Below are 12,953 nucleotides of genomic sequence, written 5' to 3'. Positions count from 1 at the left end.
GTTTACAACACACTAAAATTTTTACTGAATCTTAGTAAATATTCTCTATTTTTTATTTAAAGCTAGTTTTACAACAAACAAAAATAAATATTTAAATACTAGTTTGAGAAGTTATTAAATATTAAACCCTAAATATTCACTGCAAAATATTTTTTATAATTTAATACACTTTTAAATTGTCAAAAAAAAACTTTTCTAATTAAACACAACTACATCTTTTGTAAAAAAAGCCAATATTAAACATTTGCTTGTTTCTATAAAAAAATATTTTACAAAAATTACAAACTAGTATTTAAAAGTTAGTATAATAAAATATAACATCTGCTTTACAACAAAGCGCACACCTCGTTTTGCAGTGAAAAATCCGTATATTCAATAAAAAAATTTAAAAATCATATAAAAACTTACAAACACCTGTATATCTTTTATTGCAAAAACTTTCATTAACTACTTTAATATAAAGGTCTATATGTCAGCAGACGTGATAAACATTTTCTATGGTGTCAATAATTAGACGTTTGCCCTTTAGAGTTCTAAGAAAATCGGAAAGTATGTTTAGCTTAGGATTATATTTTCAAACTTCCCGCAAGTTTTAAAAGCCACAACTTATTGCAAATTATCATTTTTGCTACAAACTAGCTCGTGTGACTTTACTACAAACAACTTTTTTCAATTGTGCACCGTGTCATTTTATTAATAAAGTATGTATAAAAAAAATATTTGAAAATACTTTTTATTTTAAAACAAACTAAATGTCAAATAAATAAAAAATATTTAACTTGTTTAGAAAACTCAACCAGTATTTTTTTGGCCACCGTCAACAGAGTTGAGATGCTCGCGTCATCAATAATAAATAATAAACTTCACCACACGACCAACAACAACAGCATCCGATACAACCTACGACCGGTTTCTTCCTTATTAGAACTCATCAGGCAGGTCTAACCAAGCGGGCTAAAGTACCTACGTACTTGAAAGGTAAAATAACTGCGTTGTGTTAAATAAATGTAAGATATTTTTTTTTTCAAAGCTGTACAACACATGTTTTAAAGACATTTATGGTTTTTATTATTTTTAATAAACGTTTTAAAGTTTGACATACGTAGAGTTCGTAAATAGCTTTGAAACTAATAAATTAATGTTTTAAATTTAAATTTTTATTTATTCAAACAAACAAAACCACCTTTTAGTTATTTTTTGTATTTTTATTTCATTAATCAAATAATTTTAGAAATATTACAGTTAAGGTTACTAAAAAAGAGACAGGGAAAAGTTTTTTATGTTTTTGTGTTTATAAACATAATAAGTTTTATTTTCTACAATGGATAAAATAAAACAAAGTTACAACATCGTTACCATAACAAATATTTAGTGTTTAAAACGCGTTACAATGTTTATCAACTTAAAATGGAAATTTTAACGAGCAATAAATTGGTAATACTTAGTTATACGTATAAAATTTCCAGTTTTTAACAGTAAACATTTGTTTTGCTAAAAATACATTATTAAATAAAAATATAAATAAATGAGTCTCCTGTATTAACCACAGGTAAATCATCATGTTTGTTAATAGTCATAAAATTTACACAAACTAAAATTATGAGAGGTACTAAACATTAACAATATTTACAAGGTTACAAGGTATACGTAAAAAGTTTTAAGAAAAACTTTAAATATAACTAAACATATGAGTAATTTTTATTACAGTTTATAGGCCTCTTGTTTTAGTTCTTACTTAAAATTCATTAAACAAAATTTGAACTAAAACCTCTTTTTTTGTAAGAAAAAAAAAACACATTTTTGTTTACTTTTCCAGCGATAACGTTGCAAATATGCTTAAAAAAACTGAAAGCATTAAATTTTAATTTTATATGTTTTGATAGTTAGTTTTTGACATTAGTTAAAAATAAGCAAATCATGTTTTTTTACCTCCAAAAGTTCTTTTGAATATTAGTGTAAGTAATGTTAATGTTTACAACTATCAGTTACAACGTTCTTCCAGTTAAGTACTTTTGAAAACATTATCATTGTTGAAAAAAGTTAAGTATTTTATGATAAAAAATTGTAAAAAGTTATACATTAGTAGGCAGACGAAACTGAACAATAACATTTATTATTTTGTCTAAAATCCATTTTAACGGTTTATAAGACTTATAGTTTCGTTTTTTCACTACGCTTAATTTTAACAAACAGTTTTTTTACGTTCATTAGATATTTTTTTTAATGATCTAAAGTTCTGGTTTTTAGATATTTTTTCAATAATAAAAAATAATCAGGTCACGCTTGAGAAGTCTGGATTGGCAGGACGGCTTGCAACAACAAAACAGGAGTCTTCAAACCGTAGTCATGACAACGAGACAATACGATGTTTTTATTAACTTGTTGTCACAGCCGCTGTCGAATGTAAACATCATACTTCAAAGTACCAAGATAAACTTGAATTTATTTTTCATTCAAATAGAATAACTTTTAAATTGAAAAATGCCGCTTTTTGAATAGAAACTAAAAACATATTCATTATTAGGCTCATTGTTTTGTTTAAAGTCACCTGGTAGACTTTTTCGATGAATAAATAGATTATTGATTATTATCGTTGGATCGCGTCTATATTTTATTATTATTATCATTATGTTCAGGGTGAGTCGTTTTTTATCTAAACCAGGGCTTCCTAAGTGAGCAACATCGTCCCTTTGGGGCGATTTTAGTAAGTCGAGGGTGATGACTAGTAAAATAAGAACACATAACCCACTCAAGATGTATAGGAGTATTGGATGAAGATAAAAAAGGTCTGAGGTATAACAACCTTGAAATTTTCACTAGAATTAAAGGGGTTTTTAATAAAAAGATAAAATTATATATATACTTTTTTAACGGGGATTTTATGATAATGAGTTTGGGTAACCCTGTTTTAAACAAATCGGCAATAAAGGGTTTATCAAAATGTTACCTGCTGATTTATTTAAACGTTGTTTAATCTTATTATGTTTTAGGTTAGTGAAACAGTAAATACAAAATGCCAAGGCATCCTTATTAAGTTTTTCCAATAAAACAAATAACTAAAATCTTGCACATCAAAGTTTTTGAGATTGCAGAAAAATAATGTTGAAACATAAAGTATGCTTATTTTCTTTAAAACAAAAATTAAATTGTTTTTACACTTCATAATGCATTTACAATAAATTTTCTAATTTCTTTATATGTTTTAACGGTTTTTCTTTACAACACAACAACACCAAAATCAATAACATGAACCAAAAACTACGTGTTAGTTAAGAAATTGCTTTGATTTACGATTACAAAAGGAACGCAAATAACCAAGTCTGTTTTTATTTGCTCTGTGCGACACGCAACGCTAACATGTATATTTCATCAGTTTCATACTCACTAATTCAATTGTGTTCACAGAACGTATAAACATCCAAGTCTTTAAACAAAGTTACGCCCTAGTATTTTATGTTTGTACCTTTTTTGTATGGTTTGGTTTAGTGTTTATAAAGTTTAAATGTGAATTGTTTTTGTCAATAACAATATTTATTTGAAAGATTTAAAAAAATAGTTTTCAGTTAAATTAAGTTAATTGGTGTCAGAACCGTGTCTGAGTTTAAACGTTATCAGTGGAAGTAAAATTTTAACAAAATGCCGTAATATAAGTCAAAACTGACAATCAAAAAAATAATATTAACTTATTTTACTTTATATATAAAAATTTTCAAATATCATATATTTCTAGCTACTAAAAAATTGAATAAAGTAAAAGAAAACCGCTCTATATAACATTAACATAGCCCTTTATTCAAACAAAACGAAATTATGTTGAAAACCTTGTATCATTAAGTACATATTATAACAGTTTACTTTCACATAAAATCAAAGCTAAAACTGTCACAACATTATCAGTAGAATACAAAGAGCGATTGTTAAACTAATAGAAAAAATTATTTGTACGTACCGCTGTATATAAGTGTAGAAAAAATTTAATTTACAGATTGCTTTTATACTTAATAGCCACTTTTTTGAGTGATCTGACCCCATCACGTTTTACCAGCCTGCAAGTTATCTGTTAGCGTGTTTGGACAGTAATAATAACAAAAGACGCGCAAACACTCGATTCATGCCGAACAATTGGACCCATTTGATTGTGTTAGTTTACCGTCAAGTTCTTTCTTAAGCATACGCTTAACACGATTCCGATTCCCATGCGCTGTATGTTTGAACGGAAATAGATTGCATCTGAATATCAGGCGCATTTCAGACAATAGAACTCTGCATTTTTTCCCATGGTCGCTTGTTTTTGATCGATTATTGTTATCTCAGTTGGTAAACATGTTTTAGTTTGTCCAAGATGCAACGAGGGTTTCGTCAACTTTTGTTTCAACTCACACAAAGGTCAACCGCTATTTTATATACTTATTTTAATTATCATTCGTCATTGATTTATCCTTTTATTTTGTTGGATCGTATAAAAAATAGTTATAAAACAAACAAAAGAATTTAAAACTTATATTCAAACTATTCAATTTAAATATTTCTAACTTAAATTCAATTAAATATACATAAATTGAACGATTTTGCAGATTATTGCTCAGATAAATAAATTTAACAACTGCAAAATCAGCCAGTTATTTTACTAAACAAAACAAGACGAATATAAGACTCATTTTCTACAAAAAACAAACGTAAATAATCAGAACTTCAAACTTTACTTTAGCATGCAGTGGAAACAGCACAAATTGTTTTCTGGTGCTTTTTACAAAAAACGCAATTATACTGAAAACGGTGCAAGATTCAATTAAAAATTTACAATAGTTATTTAAATAGATTTCAGATTGAGAGATTGAGAGATTGAGGCATATCGGTGTTTCATGCAAACGCAATGATCACGATAAAAAAAAATCTATAAGGTAAAATAGACAAAGCCATATATACTACTATTAGATGCTACTAATCAACACTAATTATATTCCTATTACAACTGATTAAATTAAATGAGCTTGCTAAATTTACAAAAAGATTCAAAAATGCTTAACGGCCAATTAAGTAAAAATCCTCTTGGATAAGTACAAAATAGATAAATAAATAAATAAGTAACTAGAAACACAAATACAACAATAGTACAATAAAAATAAAAATATTTATAAAAATAAAATAAAACACAAGCATGAATGTAATATACTTATAAAATTTGTAAATACGGACATGGCAATGTTATGATTTTAAATAAAATTTAGCTAAGTGTCTGCATTTGCCAATTAACACAGTTCTGGATTTAAGGAATGATTTTTTTTTTTGGCAAATGCTATTTCCAGTCTTTCTACATTGCACAGGGAGCAAGTTTTGCTCGGTTTGCGTTGATTAATTTTATGCATTATCTTCCACTTGACGTTTTTCTTGGTTATTTCTTTGTTGAACTTGCGGCCTGAATGAAAGAGCTCAGTTTTGTCGATTCTCTCAGACTTTTGTTTCTGAAGCTATGCATATGCCAGTTGTATCTTATTTTAAAGTTTCTTGCGGTTAATCCAATGTAATGGTGTTTCTTTTTATTGTGTGTTACCGTGACTTTGTATATAAAACTTCTGGAAAGGCATTTACATTCCACTGGGCATGATTTTTTAACTCATTAGTTATTTATTAGGACGACATTATTTTATGCTTATTTTATCATAAATTATAATTTTAAAAAATGGTAGTACATGTTCGCTTCTGTAACATAGTTTTTAAGCATAAACAAACTGAAAAATAGTCTTTAAGAATATTAATTTACAGTTATAAAACTCAATGTAGAAAAAAGTAAGTATAGAGCTCCATATTCGAGACAATCTGTCAGTTGATGCTAATTTATTTATGTTACTATCTAAAAAAGTATCTCAAAACTTTCAAGCTCACTCTAAGTTGAAATCTTCAACTGCAGGAAAATAACTACAATAAGCTAACACGAATTTACAACTATTTATGTTTTAGTATTAAAGATAAAACAAAGAGTTTTGTAAGATTATCAATATTAGATCAACTTATTTATCTGAAACACAATAACATACACTTTATAATTTTTAAAAATTTAACAAAAGTAAACTATGTAGCATTAATGGATGTACTCTACACCAGTGGTCTTCACGATAATTAAAACTTGTGTACACTAAGCTGAAATGAAGAACTCTGTGCACCAAAAATTCAAAACGCCCAAAAGATATGCAAAAGTTCTTTTCATCATTTACTCCAGAACCTTATTGTAAATTTTAAAGCTTTCCGGGAATATCTAGTAGTGTACATTTAAAACTTATAATAAATATGCAGATGATCATTTATTTTTGTTTTTCATCGTAAACAGCGGAATGTCTAGTGAAAGTTTCTCAATTAAATTTGTGAATTTAAATTAATTGGTCTATACGATAAAACTATTGCAACATATTGAAATTGTTCGAAAGATTTAACATTTAGAATGTAGCTTTTTTAAAAAACAACTTTCAGTGTGTTTTTAAACATAAATTTCATCAAATTTTACTTTAGCTTCTACCAATTTTTTTTTTCGAACTGCGTTTATAAATTAGATAAAACACTAAATTACAACAACACAAAACGTTAACTTTTAACTTCAAGTTTATTTTTTGGAGCTTAACTTTTAAGCTAAAAAGTTTAATATAACGCAAACAAAATACAAAAGTTTGTTTAAGTAGCTTTAGAAAAGAGAAAATTAAATTTACGAGTTATAAGTAAAACCTAAACTTTTTTTAATCAATTAAACTTTCACCTGAACTAAAAAAAATTGTACATTTTGTAATACTTTTGTTAATAGCAGTATTGTTTGTCAAATAGTTTTACAGAATTACTACAATAACATTTATTTTCTCTAATCTGTCCTTGATTGTAATTTTTAGCATTGTTGCTTTTGTAGTTCTTCTGCGGAGAAACGTTATAAACAAATAAAGTTTTAGTAAAATTGTTTTTAATGCATTTATTTATTTTTTTCACTTAGGAGTGAGTTTAAAGAGAATACTTTTTAAAATACTTTCAAAAAGTTTTCACTTTGAAAAAAAGCTTTTGTTTGTTATGAAAACTATGTTAAAAGCAATGTATTAACTTTTGGTCCAATCTGTACTACATTTAGTTATTCGGTAGAAGAAAGACAATTTAAAGATAATTTTCGAAGTATATCTAACTAATATATTTTTGTATCTAGAACATTAACCTCTTTAAAAATGTTTGCTTCTTTTATTTGCATGAGCACTTTACTTGGTTCAAACTTTTATCAAACATTTTTTGATGTATTTATTAAATAAAGCTGTTCTAGAGATATTATTGAACTAGTTGTTTATATAAAAAAAAAAACACTAAGTAAACTTAGAGAAAATATTTTCCTGGAAAACTGTCCAAAAGCTTAAACTAATCTCTGTTTACTTAAAAAGGAGACAGTAAATTTTGATAGAGGTCTTTGCGCGAAACATAAAACAAAAACGAAACTAGCCAATTCACGCTGCATTTGTTGCGAAAGTAAAGTAGTATTAAAAAAGATGGTTAAAGACGTGGTGAAACTTTTTGTAAAGAAGTGACATTTCAGAGATCAAAACAGGGATTAAAGTTGTGGTAATATATAACTTACATAAATCTGCGTCAATCTTCCAAGTCCGGTAGCAAAGTTTGGTATGTTACTTAATTTACAAGCATTTAGACTTTTCAAAGTCAGTTAAGTACAACTGCGAGTAAAGTTTTTTAATGTGAAGTCAATAATAAATTCGTTTGCAATTCAGTTCTTTTACCTTATTAGACTTCAGCCGTTTGCAAAAGTTTTTTTTTCATTTTTCTAGTTTTCTTTTTCTATTGTATTTTTTTTTTCACCAAAGTAAAAATTAAATTGAAATATATTTTAACTAAATTATGTTTAAATAAATTAATTTTAGCAAGCTTTACTTATTTTATTGTTTTTAATTATTTCTTGTCTTAAAAATACTTTTAGTAATATAAAAAATAGAAAGACTTTTAAAATAAAACAATTAAGATGTTATTATATTTAAGAAATGTTTTAAGTGCTTAAATTAAAGCACTTTTCACAATTAAAGAACTTAAGTTTTTAGAAAAAAAAAGTTAATGTCAAAGAAAATTTATGAAAATACTCTAAAACATAATGCATTTTAAAACTTTTAACACTGACTAAATACATTTTTTATATTCATTATTAAAAAAATATTTAACTATAACTTACAAATAAATCACTCACTTACACTAAAACGGGCAAGCCTTAAAAAATATAAAAACATTAAACACAAGTTTAAAGAAAAACACAGATTTACATACAAAAAGCATGAGAATGTTTGACTTCCGAGGCGTGTGTATTCCATAGTTAATGGAACCTTGTGCAAAAAACAACAATATTTTTTTGACACAAGCTACATACGAGAGGCGAAGCGTTGTAAAGGCAATGTTTTTTATTTAAGATGGATTAGTACCAAATTAGTTTTCGTTAGTGAGATTAATGAACTGATGACATGGTAAAAAACATAAAAAGAATGTTTTGAAACTCGTGCGAATTTTACGACAATAAATAGTGGATGAACACAAACGGTTGTAGCTAACACTTTAATAAGAGTATTTGTATGTAGAAACAATATGACTATTGCTGCAATATAAACTGCTTATGTTTTTATATTTTTTACCAGACACAAACAGTGATTAAACGTAAAAATATTATTATAAAATCCATTTAAAGCTATGTTCTATTAGATCATATGTAATATTTTTTTATAAAGTCTTATTTACGTTGGTTTGATAAGTTTTGAAAACTTATACATACATATTTTTGCTTTATAAAATGAAAATCTTTTTAATATATATGACTTTTTATTGTTATTAAAGACTTGTAACTAATTTCGTGATATGCAATTTTAGCGTTGCTATTAAGTTAATTAGAAAACAGTGGAAATTGTGTAAAAAACATCTATAATTCAACTTCACACGGATTTAAAGTCATGTCACTATATCGAACAAAAAACATACTTTACAGATATTTTTTAAGTGTTTAATACATTAATGTTTTACATTCTCTTTAAAAGCTATTCAATAATTTATTAAGAATATTGTAAATGTAATTATATGATAATTCTAGCGAGCTTATTACACGTGTTTGTTGAAAAATTTTACGATGCTGTAAATTTGCCCGGCTTATACGGTTAAGTTTAAAATACTAATAAATTTTTCAAATCATAGTTTACCAATTTCATAAAAATAAATTACTTAACACTATAAAACAATTCAAAAAGCTTTTATTAATGTTAACTAACTAAATAAATGTGGTCATTTAAGTAGTCTGCTGTTTGTATTTAATTGACTCATATATTCATATTCAGTATTTTGTATTATTTTCTAGTAAAATTAAATGAAGTTTTTAGATATATAAAACTGAACTTAATGTAAGTTGTTAAATCAAATTTACAAATTTTATCAATGCAACAACCGCTGCATACTACAGACTCAAAATACTTTTTAAAGGCTTAAAATATGCTTAACTAATACAACAACTTTTGCAAATTTTAACTGAATTTTAAAGTAACATTTTACAATAATGTTGAACTTACCATGGGCGTAGAATTGGAAGATATACTGGCGTATGCGTGCCCCCTAAACAGAAGTATAGATTGTATTTTCTTTTGCTTTTAAGCATTTAATTTCACTGCTTGATTATTTTAAATTATGCATATGTAGTATTTGAAAAGTTAAACGAATATTTTGAATACCGAATATACATAGCCGGTGCGTAAAAATCTTTGTGTACGGGCTTTGATGTATACCTCCATAAAAAATTTAATTCATAAACTTCATAAAGATTCAAAAGTGCTCAGATATGGTAGTGCATCGTGGTAAAATAACAGTTATAACTTTTTTTTTTGTTTAAAAAGTGTGTATTTAAATAAAGGAAAATTAAAGTTGAGTAATAATTAAATTTTAAACGATTTGTAGGAAACAGATTTTTAATGTTTTATCAAGTAGTCTTTATATCTGCTTTTTTTCAAAAAATTAATGGTTTAGATTTTAGATGATTTATTTCAATTTAAGTCAAAAACTTCAAAAGTGTTATTCATAAAAGCTTACTTTCTAAAAACTGTTGCTTAAAAGTTAAATAGTTTTATTTTAAAATAAAGGAAAAACTAGGTTTTTCTGTACATTTTAAAAAAATTTGAAAAAAAGACCTTTAAAAATTTGCTTTTTTACATTTTTTTTGTATCAGAAACTTTTTTAAAACTGATTATATCTCTGGATTGGCTTTACACTTCAGGACACTCAGGATACATTTAAGTTTTTCGAAAATGTCAGTATGACTCTGTACAGCTCAGGATAACTTAGGATATCTTAAAGTTTTTTTAAACTCAGGCTGACTCAGGATAATTATTTCATAGAAAAAAACTCAGGATATTTTCAAAATGTGTTTTAATTCCTGACAGTTTTTCTTATGGATTTTGAATGAGATTTAGTTGCAATTTCTGTTAATTTATGACCAATTCTGTTAAAGAACTCAGTTTTTTAGTTTTGAAAAATAAAAATGTTTTTTAAGGATTTGTAAAATCTCATGGTGACTTAGGACTGTTTAAGGTCACTTAGGAGTAAGAACAGTTTTATTTTTAATTATTTTATTATTACGTTTTAATTTTTATAGGCTTTTGAGAATTTAGTTTTGTAAGCTTACAAATAGTGAATAATTATACATCTTTTGGTTAACTTGTTTATCCTGTGTATTGAAAGCTAAATCTGACTAATTTTTTTTTGTCATTTTAAAAGTTTATATATATTTTATTATAGATATTTTTTTAGAAAAATAAAAATTAAACTTTTAAAATAACTAAATCTTACTTAAAGTTTTTTCTTTCACTTTTTTTTCTTAGTTTTCAATTAGTAAACTATTAAAATGATTTTGCTATATTTGTTAACTCTGTTATTCGAAGCAAAGTCTGACTAAACTCTGTCTTTTGTTTTTTTTTTGAGAATCGTTTTGATCTCTTGGAAAATATTAAATGTTTTAGATAGATATTTTTTGTTATTAGGTATAATTACATGTAAATTGTTTTATAATTTTTTTGCTAAGCCTGACTACACTTTATTTTTTATTTGCTATTTATCTTTAAAGATTTTGAGCTGTTTTATATAAAAAAATTGTATAAGATTTAAAAACTTTGGTAATCTTTTCCTAGTTACTTGCAAAATATTTTTTCTTATATAAAAGTTTTGTTTATCAATAATTAGTAAAGTGTTAATTTTATGTTAGTTTGCTCATATTTGTACAAGTTAAAAAAAACTATAATTGAATTTTATTTAAAAAAAATTAGCTATAGTTGTTTAAAAAATGCTAATTTTTTAAATAAATAAGTATTTTTTTGAACAGTAATTTAGACTTCTTTATAAGGTAAAAATATTTTAGTTCTAGTATGCACTTAAATTAAGATTTTTATATAGCTTAAAACAAAAGTTTTAAGCTAAGGGATATTTTTGAAATTAGCAAGCTTTGCACACCCTCTAACAAAAATACCACGCTACGCCACTGGTACTTACCACTAAATATTTTTCCTAAAAGTAAACTTAATAGAAACATGTGAGAAGCGAATGTAAAATATTCAAAACTAATCGCAAATATTGAACGAGTTGCAAAATCTGCATGCTTTTTTGACAACGTATATTGTGTACATATATTTATATTTATACGTCACACAAGAGAAATCTGTAAAAACAACAAAACAATTTTTATTGTTTGCTATTTACATTAAAAAAATATTAATTTCCAAAGTAAACATTTTTCATTACAAATAGGCAGACTTTATGTATGATTCTATTCAGTTAGTTTGAACTGTTTGATAATTTAACAAAAAATTCTCAAACTAGAAGCAAGTATCTAACAATTTGTTAGCACTAGAACAGTTTACTAGATATATCAACTCAAAAGAATTTAACTCTTTTAAAACATCAACTTGAAAATTTTTAATTCAAGTATTGTTTTTTAGGTCCCTATAATTTGTTTAAGACTATTTTTTTCCAGTTTAACTCCATCATTGGTTTGAAAATTTTAGTTTAGAAAATTACAAATTACCAAGTTAGTTTTTATTTTTTCGACCAAAACAGTAGCATGCTTTCATTATTGAGAATTTTTATTTATTTTATAAAAACATATATGACTTCTACTTTTCAGCCATCCATTAGAATACAGTTAGTTATTAATTATAATTGACTATTTGTAAAGGCTATTAAATATGTTTTTTTATCCAGCTAAGTAGAAAAAATTAAAATTTAAATAGTTATAATGTATTACTATTGATATAAAAATACTCTTGGTTTTGAAAAACTATTTGGTTGTAAAAACAATAAAACCTTAAGTTTGATGACAATAAAAATTGGTAGAGTTAGTTTAGAAACTTTTTTAGCAGTTGTTCGTATCAATTTAGTTTTTACAAGACAGCTTAGTTAGGTAATATACTTTTGTGAAATTTTGTAAAGGTTGATAAAACTTCGACTTCATAGTAAAATTTAGGTAACATAAGCGACAAGTTTTTTTTTATTTTTAAACTTATGCAGTAACCACAAAATAAAATTACAGCTAAAATTGTTGAGTCGATTGCAAGTTAAATGTTTTTAAACTGTTAAAAAGTTTATAGAATAAACTTTTTTTAGAAGTTTTCATTTGTTTGATTATACAAACAGTATATTATTTATAGTTATTACACAATGTTAGTTTTTCTTTTGATTTTTTTAGATTAATTTTAAAATATACTAACTAATATAAACTACTTTTTGTTCGAAAATTATTTATCAAAATTAAAAACAAAAAAAAACTCTATAGTTTCTAGTTTTTATTTACACAACTTTCATAATACATTTGAAACTAAAAAGTAAACATACACTTGTAGTTTGATCCTAAATTGTTCAAATACTTTAACTAAAACTGTACTAGCTTTTTTTAGCTAATTTATGCTGTGCAAAAAAAT

Source organism: Thalia democratica, chromosome 5 (assembly GCF_965202585.1).
Source record: "Thalia democratica chromosome 5, ktThaDemo2.hap1.1, whole genome shotgun sequence".
Classification (NCBI taxonomy): domain Eukaryota; kingdom Metazoa; phylum Chordata; class Thaliacea; order Salpida; family Salpidae; genus Thalia; species Thalia democratica.
This window is presented reverse-complemented; position numbering follows the sequence as displayed.